This window comes from Leuciscus leuciscus (genome assembly GCF_965113295.1).
Source record: "Leuciscus leuciscus genome assembly, chromosome: 6".
Lineage (NCBI taxonomy): Eukaryota > Metazoa > Chordata > Actinopteri > Cypriniformes > Leuciscidae > Leuciscus > Leuciscus leuciscus.
The window spans coordinates 389,942-402,950 of record NC_138730.1 but is presented as its reverse complement, the minus strand read 5'-3'; the positions used below and the strand labels follow the sequence as shown (position 1 = coordinate 402,950).

General features: G+C 37.3%; 1 protein-coding gene and 1 long non-coding RNA gene across 4 annotated transcripts in view; one reads left to right on the top strand and one right to left on the bottom strand.

Annotated features, from left to right (window-relative positions):
- The window catches only part of LOC309501994 (uncharacterized protein), a 206,986-nt gene that overhangs the window by 115,528 nt on the left and 78,449 nt on the right, over positions 1-13,009 (bottom strand). The window lies entirely within an intron of this gene.
- Positions 5,397-8,007, top strand: LOC309502037. Of its 3 annotated transcripts, XR_014207071.1 has the most exons (8): positions 5,397-5,502; positions 5,955-6,003; positions 6,111-6,182; positions 6,287-6,368; positions 6,463-6,666; positions 6,809-6,973; positions 7,133-7,190; positions 7,283-8,007. It is a non-coding gene; the product is annotated as an uncharacterized lncRNA (long non-coding RNA). The 3 variants fall into 3 exon arrangements; XR_014207073.1 differs by having other exon boundaries at positions 6,287-6,666; XR_014207072.1 differs by lacking the exon at positions 7,133-7,190 and having other exon boundaries at positions 6,287-6,666.

Below are 13,009 nucleotides of genomic sequence, written 5' to 3'. Positions count from 1 at the left end.
CCACAGCCAGAGGCACCAGCCCTACATGTGAAGCTATGTTCACTAAACTTCTTACCGTTTTAGAAGAAGTGAAGGAGACCCAACGTGTTCATGGTAAGATGTTGAATGCCCTGCTGAAAAAGCAAGACGGATCGGTGCTAGAGGTTCCTGAAGGAGTGGTCTTACCTCTGAAAACCCAGGCTGACCTCGAGGCTCTTGATCAGAAGCTGGGCGATCGTAGTCTCATGTCTGCTGTTGTAAGTTTACATTAATTATTACATTACATTAATCTAAGGTAAAAAAAAAAAAAAAAAAGAGGAATGATAGCCTACAAATTTTTTAATTTATGAATTGTTGTGGCTTATTTTTCTAGTTTTCTTTTTATTGCTATGGACCTTGAATGAGGAGCGTGTTCTGAAATGAGGAGCCAAAGTCTCTGTTTTGTTTTTTTAAAGTTTTATAAATGTTTTTGTGGCGAGCAGGACGAGATCGAGAGCCGTGGGTGGACAGAGCGAGACCGGTGGCGTGATTACTGATGAGCGACACCTGCGCGACACACCGGTCTCGCATCCTCTCTCGATCTTCACGATCATCGCTCCTCCTTTTATGCTTCTGCTCCTCCTCGCGCCGTCCTCCCACGGCTCTTGACCTCATCCTGCTCGCCACAGTTTTATTTTATTTTTTTATTTTTATATAATACAAATCTATTTTGTATTTTTACATTAACTATATAATTAATGTTCTATATATTAAAATCTAGTATAAATCTCATCAAGTTAGTTTTTAAGCATTTTTACATTTATTCCAAAATAATAACAAAAGTCACAATTTAACGACTAAAACAATGTTTTATTTGTGAACTGATGTTCAGCTGTTCTTTAATTGTCAACTTTCATAACCAATCATTAAACCATTGCCTCCTCTCACGTGACTTTCCCCCATTTATTTAAATTGCCATCCATTAAACTCACCGCATGTTTGGGGTGTCCGTTTTAAGTCAATGGGGACAGAGGAGGCGCACCTCCCGCTATAACTACACCAGCGGGATGTCGTTGTTGGACACTGTTACTTCAGAAAAACAAGTGATTTAAAAATTTGTTGGTGACACTTTACAATAAGGTTCATTATTACATGGCTTGGCTGAATTCCAATGTAGAATGCGGTCTGTTATTTCTTGATAACAGACCGCCGCTAAGTATAACACACCGTTGCCATGAAAAACAGCGCGTTGCTATGGACGCGGAATGCTATTTTCTTTGGCGGAAGCAATACAATCGTTTTTAAATCAATAAACTCCTTTTTAAATCAATAATTCGAATCAAATTATTTATTTATTTTGTAGGTAGCCATGTAATAAGCGGGATAATGTATAGAGAGGCGGTCGTTATAGCGAATAACAACCCCTTCAGGCTGATTCAAGAACCCTCCGCTTCGCATCGGGGTCCCGTTCAGCCTGTCGGGGTTGTTATTCGCTATGACAATCGCCTCCCTATACATTATCCCTTCCTTAGTTAACTACATTAGTTAACATGAACTAAGAATGAACAATACTTCTACAGCATTTATTAATCTTAGTTGATATTAATTTCAACATTTACTAATACATTATTAAAATCAAAGGTTGTATTTGTTAACATTAGTTAACCCTCTGGGGACCAAAAACGCGCCCCCGCGTTTTGCTCGTTTTTTTTTTTTAGCAATGAAAATAAACACTAAATGCTCTGTTAATTTTGATCTTTCATTTTCGTGTAATACATCAATCGATCCTGTTCAGTTTCTATTTTTTTTCTGTATATTCACAATAAAAATAAAGTGTTTTGCTTTTTGACAAATAAAGAAACTTTAACATGATGCGATTTCTGCCTTCTCTCTGTCAGTGAACTCCCGTTTGAAACGCGTTCGAAAATGATCTATAACTCTGCGAAAATTCAGTCAAACAGGCAAACAGACCCACGGGCATAAAGCTTGAGATCGCAGCTTTTAAATGAAGTAATTTATATAAAAAACAAATATTATCAGCTTCTGTAATCTGTATAAAAAGAGAGCGACTCCAGTCGAGCTCATTACGAGCCATTCAAAAGTAATTTGACCACGCCCCGGAGAGCGCGTGCTATTCAAACGCAAATTCTGAGAACCATTTCAGTCTGTGAAACGCCCCCACATCAGCTGTAAACAAAGAGGCATAATATAGCCTACCTTATGGAGAAAATTTTCCGTGCTGATATGAGGAGCAGATCCCGCTGAGGAGTGAGGTAGGCTAAGTTATCCTTTCTCAAGTGTTAATGTGGAATAACGTTATGGAATAACGTTGTAGGCTTATGTAAACAAAAAGATGAATCGCGTTTCTATAATATGAATCGCGTTTCTGTGAGATGAATGAAGGGTACATATTTGTAAAGACTGTTTAGCCTAAATATGAATCGCGTTTCTGTGAGATGAATGAAGGGTACATATTTGTAAAGACTGTTTAGCCTAAAATGAATCGCGTTTCTGTGAGATGAATGAAGGGTACATATTTGTAAAGAGTGTTTAGCCTAAATATGAATCGTGCGTCTGTGTGTGAAAGAATAAACTGCTTTTACAGTTACAGTTACTGCGTTACAGTCAGGCGAAGTATGAAAGACAACATTTTGTTGACTAGATTTGGGTACAGTTTTTACTGTAGAATATACTGTCACATCAAGCTTTTCTGCTCATATATATAAAATACTATTTTGTCAAAAATAAAGTCATAGACTAAGATGTTCCAATGTTGGCTATATTCAAACTAATGAATACATATGATAAAATGTAGGCCTATAATCTTTTTTTTTTTTTTTTTTACAAAGAAAGAGTACTTTTTTGCAGAAATATTGCTGAAATTGTAATTATTGTTGTAATTGTAACCTTTTTAATAAAATAGCAAAACATATTTACAAGATAGATGTAAGCAAAATCTTAAATGGTCAATATAAGTCTTCTTCAAAATATATATTTTGTCCTTGCATTGTGGCTCAGTCAGTGTCACACCTGAATGAATGGCTAATTATGCAGAGTCATTATGCAGAGTGGGTGGGACTAAGGTGTAAACTACTCCCCCCCCTCGCATATTGGCTTTCCAAGCAAAACCTGTTTTACACCATTTAAATCAATGTATTTTTTTTTGTGAACGATAAAGCAAGACTATTTTCACATAATTTTGAAGCTAGAACTGAAAGGGACAACATCCATTAGTCAAAAGTCTTGTGGGCACATATTTTGTATGAGTTTTGTGGTCTTATTTCAGCAACTTTCATTTTTATTTTTTTAAATAACCACGCATAAACATTATTCTCTTAAAAATACAAACATCTACATACATGTTGCTCGCATATTATGGTAGGCCTGTTTGTGCTATATAGAGTGAATTTACACCTTTGCCATTAACATGTTTATAAATAACTGAAAAAAGCACAAATGTCAGAGCATGTCAGAACATCTCAAGGGCCCCAAAAACCGCTTGGTCCCCAGAGGGTTAACCCCCTGAGGTCTACGGTATCGCCGGCGATACCAGCTCGCTTTTTTTTTATTAGTGTAAAAGAAACTCATAAATACTCTGTTGACTTTGATTTTCCATAGGAGTTTCATACATCAATCGATTCTGTTAAATGTGTATTATTTTTGTGTATACTCACAATAAAAACAAAGTGTTGTGCTTTTGGCCAAATAAAGAAAAATAAACACGAAGCGAGTTCTGCCTTCTCTCTGCCAGTGAAGTCCATTCTGAAACGCGTCCGAAAATTAACAATAACTCAGCGAATACTCAGTCAAACAGACATACAGACAGACAGGCATGAAGCTTGAATTCTCTTCTTTTAAATGAAGTCATTTATATAAAAAAACAATTATTCTCATCTTGTGAAATCTGTATTAAAAGAGAGCGATTCCAGTCGAGCTCATCTCATCTCATTACGTTATAATCGGCCCCGCCCACGGAGAGCGCGCGCTATTCAAACGCAAATGGCTGAGGCAATCCTGTGAACGCCCACATCAGCTCGAGAAAACACACAAGTTTATTTAGATCATTACTTGTTTACACCGTCTTGCAGCGCTGTGAGGAATAATACTAATGGAAAATGTCCCTCAGAAGTGCGGGTATATCGAGGAGCGAGCTGAGGAATACAAGTAAGTTTTTTCCTTCTCACGTGAATTTCTTCACGTGGGTTTCTGTTTATGAATGAATAAACGGCAGAGATGCGCGCTGTTTACCACAGCTGGCAAAGACAGTTTAAATTTAAATCGCGTGTGTGAATGAATGATGATGTTTTAGCAAACTGTATTGCTATACTGAGATAAGTAAACATCGACTGAATGTTGAAATAAAATGTAGGCTATTTGTATAAGCAACGTATTAAACTGCAAATTAACAATATGCCCTAATATTTCATGAAAACAACGTTACAGTCAGACGAAATATGAAAGACAACATTTTGTTGACCAGATTTGGGTACAGTTTTTACTGTAGAATATACTGCCACATCAAATAAGCTTTTGTTTAGCCATTTCTATATATAAAATACTATTTTTGTCAAAAATAAAGTCATCAACTAAGATGTTAGCTGTTCCAATGTTGGTTATATTCAAACTAATGAATACATAGATAAAATGTAGGGCCTATAATCATTTTTTTTTTACAAAGAAAGTACACTTGAAATATTGTTGAAATTGTAATTATTGTTGTAATTGTAACCATTTTAATAAAATAGCAAAACATATTTACAAGATAGATGTAAGCAAAATCTTAAATGGTCAATATAAGTCTTCTTCTAAATATATATTTTGTCTTTGCATTGTGGCTCAGTCAGTGTCACACCTGAGTGAATGGCTAATTATGCAGAGTGGGTGTATTCTAAGGTGTAAACCACTCCTCGTTCACGCCCCCTCGCATATTGGCTTTCCAAGCAAAACCTGTTTTACATCAATTTAAATCAATGTATGGTTTTATGTGAACGATAAAGCAAGACTATTTTCACATAATTTTGAAGAAAAAACTATAGGCGACGACATCCATAAGTCAAAAGTCTTATTGCCACATATTTAGTATGTGTTTTGTGGTCTTATTTCAAAATTTTTAATTTTTAGTTTTTTCGATAACCACGCATAAACATTATTCTCTCAAAAATGAAAACATGTACATACATGTGGCTCACATATTATTGTAGTCCCGTTTGTGCTATATAGAGTGAATTTACACCTTTGCCATTAATATGTTTATAAGCAACTGAAAAAAGCACAAATGTCAGAGCATGTCAGAACACCCCCAGGGCCCAAAAAAACGCTCAGACTCCAGAGGGTTAAGTTCATGAAGGGAGCAGGTAAATGGGTCTGACTTGTACATTTGATTTTCCTTTATTTCATCTGTGTAATTTATTTGTCTGTTTATTGTGGATAACGGAATCTTTCATTCATTATTATTATTATTATTATCATCAAATTTCTGTTTCCTCTTTCTCAGAACCAGGTTTCTCCCCAGTAATCCAGAATCCGCCAAGAGTTTGAGTACAAGTGATGTTATTTGTGAAGTTTTTTTTGTCTTGGAAACTATTGCTTCTATTTAAAGTTGGCATGAACTGGAAGTTACAAACGACTTTTCTCCAGTGTTGTGACGTATTTCCAAGTGAAAGGGAATATTGAATAGAGGAGCAGGGTTTTACTCTAGCGCTCCTCCTCTCCATCTCTGCTCATAGCAGACTAATGGTTTGAGGGGAGTTGCCACGCCCTCACGCCATTGCACATGACCGGAAGAGAAGTCGTTTTGAGGGGGAGGGAAGGGTAACGTATTTGATTAAAGATTATAAGGGTACATGAATAAAAAAATAAAAAATGAAGTGCACAAATGAATCATTTACATAAACACTACAATATTACATTGTATACAAATTATACAAATTGTCAAATTTGATTTCATGCTGACTTTAAGATGATGAATCCTTTAATCATAATCTGTTTTTCACTAGGACACTTGATGGGATTCGCTGCAGCAGTTTCTGGATGAAAGGTGTTGAGGTGTGTTGTACATTCCATTAGCTTTGCACAGTTCAATTATTGTTTCATTACTGAATATGCAATATGCAATTTCATTGAAATGAAAGCTGTTATGTTTGCTCCCCCAGCTCATCAAGTACTAAGCTTTACTCCCCCGGCAGCAAATTTACCCTGGCAGCATATGGGTGAAAACTCTGGAGGTATGTAATACGTTGCGCTTAACTAAGTGTTACATTTAAGTCCAATTCATTAAATGTATGCAATAACTTCAAACATATTTTTACATGTCAATGATTATCATTAGGAGGGAGAAAGTCATTGCTCTATTGTTGGCCCTTGTACTCCAATGGCATCTCGTGTCAAGAATGAAGTTTTCAGCTGTGAAGGTATATTCTAGCCCTATGTCTTAATGTCCAGTGTTTTAACAGTATTGCAAATAGTGCCTTTAGTTGTTTGTTTTATTTTATTTTTTAAATGTAGAACCAAGCCCTGAGGGAAAGCAATGCACGAGCAGGTGAGAACTTGCACTGTTTCTTAAATTGTACTTTTTTGTGTGTGATGTAAGTCCAAAATTACCATATGCCTTTCATTTTGTAGCTTCAGATGACAGCGGCTTACTTCAAGAGCAGGTGAAGCAAGTTCAACAAACAATGTTGAAGACGTTTGCTTGCACTGGGCAATCAGGTACAACTTGCACACAGCACCTGTGGTTGTTGGTTTAATTCCCACTGGGGCTACCTGTACATGTAGTAGACCTAGATATAAATGTCATAGTTTAGTAGTTGAGGGACCAGGACTGACTATTTTATTCTGGGAAACCCTGTAGGTGCAGATCAGACCCTTATGCTGTGACGTCTTGCAGAGTTTGGCGATGTTGTGTCTGTTGGAGTTATCCCTGTCAGGGGATCTGTTACTCCCCCTACACACCCAGGAAGATTTGCCGTGTCTTGACAACAGTTTGAAGCAGGATAAAAAGCTCCAGGAACAATTTGTAAGTTTGCTGATTATAACGCCATAGAGTAATCTAAAAAGTAAAATTTAAGATTGTATACTGCATATATTACAGTCTGAATCCTTAGCCTTTCACATTTTTTATTTATTTATGAGAAGCTTCAGAGAAATGTAATTTAACACTTTTTTGGATTTTCAGCTCGGTGTAGGGGATAAAGCATGTTTTAGAGACATGTTCCTTTAGACCATTGTTCAAAGTAAGTTGGATATTTTTTAAATTATATTTAAGTAGATGTGTATGGCCTCATGCAATTCAAATGAAATGACAGATCTGTATTTTCTAAATTAGCCATCCGGAAGAACCTGGCAACCCAGGATGCCACTGATGAAGCGGTCTAGGTTAATGTTTCGCGTTACCTGAAAGGAGCATCTGACCGTGAAGGCAGAAAAAGGCACCGCACAGCTGAGAGGGACCCACAGCCGACCACTTAGGCTGACTACTGACACCCCAGAATCACTGACAACTGGAATCCTTTCTTTATCTTGCAGTCAGTAACATCAAGACCCCTAAAGAAGTCAGAAGTGTCACACTATACTCACTAACTGTGGAAATTACTTTCTTTTTTTTTCTTTTTTAAAATAATGCTTGTAAGTCCTTGTGCCACAGGTCAGCATTGCAGCTATAATGGTCTATTCTACTCCAGAGCTTTACTATAAATTACTACCACTTAACCTATTGTTAGAAATGGCTTGTAAATGTGATGTCATACTTTGATTTATTTGGTATCCTGCACATTATTTCGTATCAAGTATTCTCTTTACTTGTCATAATGTTTACAGGTAATTTGTTTCACCCTAGAGCTGTCCTCTTTATATGAACAATTATTGTAAGAGTTGTAATTTGCTTGTAAGGCTGTTTTTTGTTTGTTTGTTTTTTTTACCAAAATTTAATAAGAAACCTGCATGTTAGTATATTGATTTATTTATTTTTCTGTTATGTTTCAGTGATCTGACACATCTTGTTTAAATGACAGTTAATGTACTTTGAAATGTGGAATAAAAATGCCAAATGGATATTTGTCTGGTTTGAGCAATCATTATTCTTGATAAACTGCATGCTATAAATATTAAATAATATATATATATATATATATAGCCAGAATAAGCGGCGGCAGATCGCTCGAAAATAGCGCTTGCCTCCAGCGGGCCGCGGAAGGGCCGCCTTAAATATAACGGCGGCGGGACGGCGGTTGGCCCGCGGGCCGGCCGCGGAAACGAAGGCGGTAGGAAGGCGGCTGCAGCTTTTAAAAAGCGGCTGCCGCCGGCGGTGCGCCGTCCAACGTGTTTGCGATGTCGCCATTCTGCCGCTTCTACTGCCGCCGGAGCGCCGACGGTGGGCCGCCGACTCATTGCTATCTGGGACTGACCGACTATCTTTCATACTGCATACTAACTGCGTGACGTCACATACAATATACAAACCAGCGCGCGCGTCCGCTATCCTATTACAAGCACTGAATAAACGGCAGTAAACGTAAAACATAACTCACAATATGGTCAACTGTACTAAATAATAGCAACACAAACATAACTTTGGGGCCTTTTCTACATATATACATCATATTAATATATGACAATATACTCATTTAATATGGGAAATTTATATATGTTATAAACTTATATCAACATCTATAGATATGTATATATGTGATAGCAATATATTGTCTTATATTTAGCATATATGACGGCATCACTTGCGATATAGGGACATATATGTGATATATTACATTTCCGTATGGGCAGAAAACAGCTCAGACCCCAGAGGGTTAAATAACTAAATAGGGGTTTAGCTGCAGTCCCCTTGTGTAACATGGTGCTTTAAACTAAGAAACTGGTGGTTCTTTCAGATGGTTAAATGACTCTTTTCCAGAGCTTCATTCCCTGTTCCTGTTTCCAGTTTCATTTACTTGCACTTTCCATTTTACCCACGTATGCGTGATTGTGTGTATGTGTTCGTGATTTAGCTAAATAAAACTTTTGTGCATATTTCACATGAGTATTGATTCTGGTCCCTGCTTGTAAATCAATGCCCCTTTCACGATGAGATCACAGCTACATGCTAGGAAAGAGTTATTTTTCTGTGATTAAGAAAAATATCCTTTCTGAGAGTGGTTAGACGATCAATACTGAGTGTTTGCTGGATGAATAGATTAATTGACTGTAGGAGCCTGCAAATTATTTAGTTTTACTGTTATATGTGTATGAATTTATATGTGTTTATGTAAGATTCTGTTTTCCCCTAATGATGTAATGAGGTGGGCTGAACCTATGATGTGTTTTAGTGTGTTTTAGTTAGACGGTAGTCCGGTAGTCACATTTTTCCGAACTTCACGATTGTGTGCAATAAATAAATGAAGTTTATGGAACACGCGTCAACTGTATTTCCAAACATATTTCCCTTTTGAGCTAATTTGGTACACAAGTTTTATATATAAGATATATGCATTTGGATGTTACATGGGAAATTTACTTAATTCATCAAAGATTTTAAATGAATCGGCATTATCGTCAATTGATGATATACTATATATAAAATATGTAAAATATTTGCCATCAAATGGACACAACAAATACCAAACATTTTACTTAACACATGGTGATTATTCATAATACCTTATGATTGAGAATGAAAGAGATTTATTGAATGGGGGCACAAGACCATATCTGTCAACATTTGGGTACCAAAAAACCTGGGGGGGGGGGTTTCAGTTCAACCACATGCGGTTTCATGTCATCTGTACATTACACACCCCATCGCCACATCATAGAAAAATTCAGTTAAGACGGTTGTAATCATCTTAACAATACACAACAAATCAATATAGCCTACAGAAAAACAGATTTCTAAAATAAGCTATAGGCCACAAATCTGTGAGTAGGCTACAGTTTGCAAGACTGAACAGGTGATGTTGTGTAATATTCAGTTACTGTAAGAAACTGTTCCAGCGGGGGGAGTTTACTGGTACTGAATATTACTCATCACCTGTGTATAGCCTACTCATCTATAGGAACAGATGTGCACAGGAACTGAATATTACTCATCACCTGTGTATAGCCTACTCTTCTAGGAACAGATTTTCACTGGAACTGAATATTACATCCACATATTGTTATGTAATCAATCAGCATATTGTTGTGTAACTTCACCTATGGAACAGTATTTCACAATTTTTCACAGGAACTGAATATTACAAACAACTATTGCGAAAGAACAATATACAAAACAACGATTGCGAAAGCGTGCACGGATTATGAATTTGTTCACTGTTACCGTTGTACGTAGTTTTTCTTTCTTTTTTTCTGTATAGTTCTATTTTGTTAATAGATTTTGCATTCTATTTTGGCTTTCTCGTGTGTCCCTATTGTTGCTGTGTCCCTTTTGAGCCACGGGGCGAAACGGGTACGGACTGAAAACCCAAAGCAACTGTACGGTTTACAGATCTGAGCTCAGCTGAGACTTCTTCTCTGGTACTTTTGGCGTAGGATATTTATTTCCGTCAAGGTCAGGCTGCGATGTCAAATGTATTCACAGGAATGAGTGATGCGCTTTCCGCTTTTAAAGTTTTATAAAATAAGTAGCCTAAGATAAGGCTTGAATGGTTTAAAAGCATTAGCAAGAATAAAAGCGCATCATATAATGTAACGCCATGCAGCCGAAGGATGACAGGCAAAACCGGATGCTGCGTTAATTGCGTTAAATATTTACTTACCACTGAGTCTTTTCCCATTCCTACCAGTAACGCTTATTCAACTTCCCGCGTCTACTACCTGCACAGATATCGACGGCTCAGCTGGGTTGTAGGTTGCCAGGTTGAGCTCACAAATGGGTTGACATTTGTATGATGTGTTGATTGCGCGAGTAGGGTGGGCATCATACAAGATCTGGCAACTGGACAACCTTGGAATAATATATTGATGTGATTATTCATATAACGATGTTTGGGCCATACAAATAACGGCAAAATAGAATCCAAATGCTGGAAGTTTATTCAATCTCAGCAAACAAATCCAATACACTAGACAGAGACGTGTTCGATAAGGCAGGCAGGGTAATCAGAGACAAGTAATCAGTCCAAACAGGGCAAAACCGGTAATCCAAAAGGCAGTAATCTAATAAGGCAAGCACAATGGTCATAACAAGAAGACAAAGACTAAGCAATGAAGAACGCTCTATAAGGCAGTGATAGACTGGCAATACTTCGTGTGCTGTCTTTAAAGTTAAATGAATGGGTTAAATAAGTTATTCGTTGGAAAAGTTAAAACATTAAATACATTAAGTTAAATTTCAGAAGTTCATGCTGTGTGCTGCCATCTACTGGTCAGAGTTAATAATTCAGTGAAGCACTCTCTACAGTAGAACTCTGTCAGGCAAGAAAGTCAGTGCTAGATTCATGTTGCTGAATTTATTTCTGATACGCTTCTGCCTTGGAGACTATGTGCCTGTAAGTAATGTGTAAATCATTTTCAATCACTTGCATTGGTAAGGAATGTCATGTTAGAAACGTTTTTATGTTTGTAAAACATGTGCTCTGTTAGCTAGCAGCACAGCTGTAGCTAGCTCTGTTTTTTAATTGCTTTGTGGCTTGTAGGTGAACTGTGTTTTCATACAGTAGGCTACATTGCTTGTTGTATTCAGTAGGCTACAGTGCTTGTTTTACACTTTGATAGGAATTTTGTAGTAACATAGTTATATGTATGCATATGTTCATGTTTTGTGTACTGATTTATATTCTTATTTTGTAATGTTTCAGTTTTACAAAACAAAACAACAAGAGGAAACAACTTCAGTAAAATACAAGAAAAGGCAAGCCTTGTGTGTTTATTGGAGGACTTTTGAATGTTCACTGGCTGTCTAGCTTTGCACGACAGATCGCATTGCAAGGGCAACACACTTTCGTAAGGAAGCAGTGGAAATGCATGGCCATTTATACTGGTGTAAGGCAGGAAGTAACCAACGAAGCAACAGTCCATTTTAGTATTCAGGAGAGGGCTCCCTCTGGCGGTTGGATGAATGGGTGCCAGCCTCATTCATTACACAGACTTTTAGAGTACTGCGAATGCGCCTCGTTTAGTTCTGTAACGAGGACAGGGGAAGAGGTTAGTGCTATAAATTGCTTTTATTCATTGATTTTGCCCATGTAACGTTAAATGCCACTTGAGATGAGTAGAGTTATTCATCACTTCCCTCAGTTCTATGTGTAGGGGAAAGCATGTTTTGTGCACACATTGGATGAATGGAGTGAAAATATTGTAGATGTATCTAGATGGCGCAGGCTGATGGGTCTATCGCAAGCTGATGGAAATTACAGCGTTAACTACTTGGCACAGCTGACTGGTTCATGTTGCATCGCAGGGGCAGGTTAACCCTCTGAGGTCGGAAAACGCGCCCCCGCGTTTTGCTGGATTTTCTTCACATTGTAGTACAATAAACTTAAATTACTCCGTCATTTATGGTTATACAGAAAAAAGAAATATAAAAAAAGAATCTGTGATATTTCTACTTTTGTATGTGTCCACTTACAATCAAATCAAAACATTGTGCTTTTGTAAAATAAAGAAAATAAACAGGGTGTGCGTTCTGCCTCTCCGTCGCGGTGAACTTTTTTTTCTTGAGCACGTCTATAAACTGAAACAAAACTCAGCGAATCCTTCTCACACATTTATGAGCCATATACCTTTATACACATTTAAGTGTGTACTTTTAAATGATCGGATTCAAACTGAAAACAAATATTCTCTGTTTAAGTAATTTGTGTAAAACCAACAGGATGTCCAGTATCTCAAACGCTTGCTAATTACTTTTAATTCGGCCACGCCCACTCACGCAAAAGAGATTCACATGCAAATCTCCACATGGAACGCGAACGCCCTCGTTATCTCAAACACAAAACACCAAAACACTTCACAAGTCTCTGCTTTTCGTCGAGTTTGGAAGACGCGCTGTGAGCTTACATTGGATTTACATCAGAAGAAGAAGAACGCGATTTGAAGACAAGAAAGATGTAAGGTAAGAAAT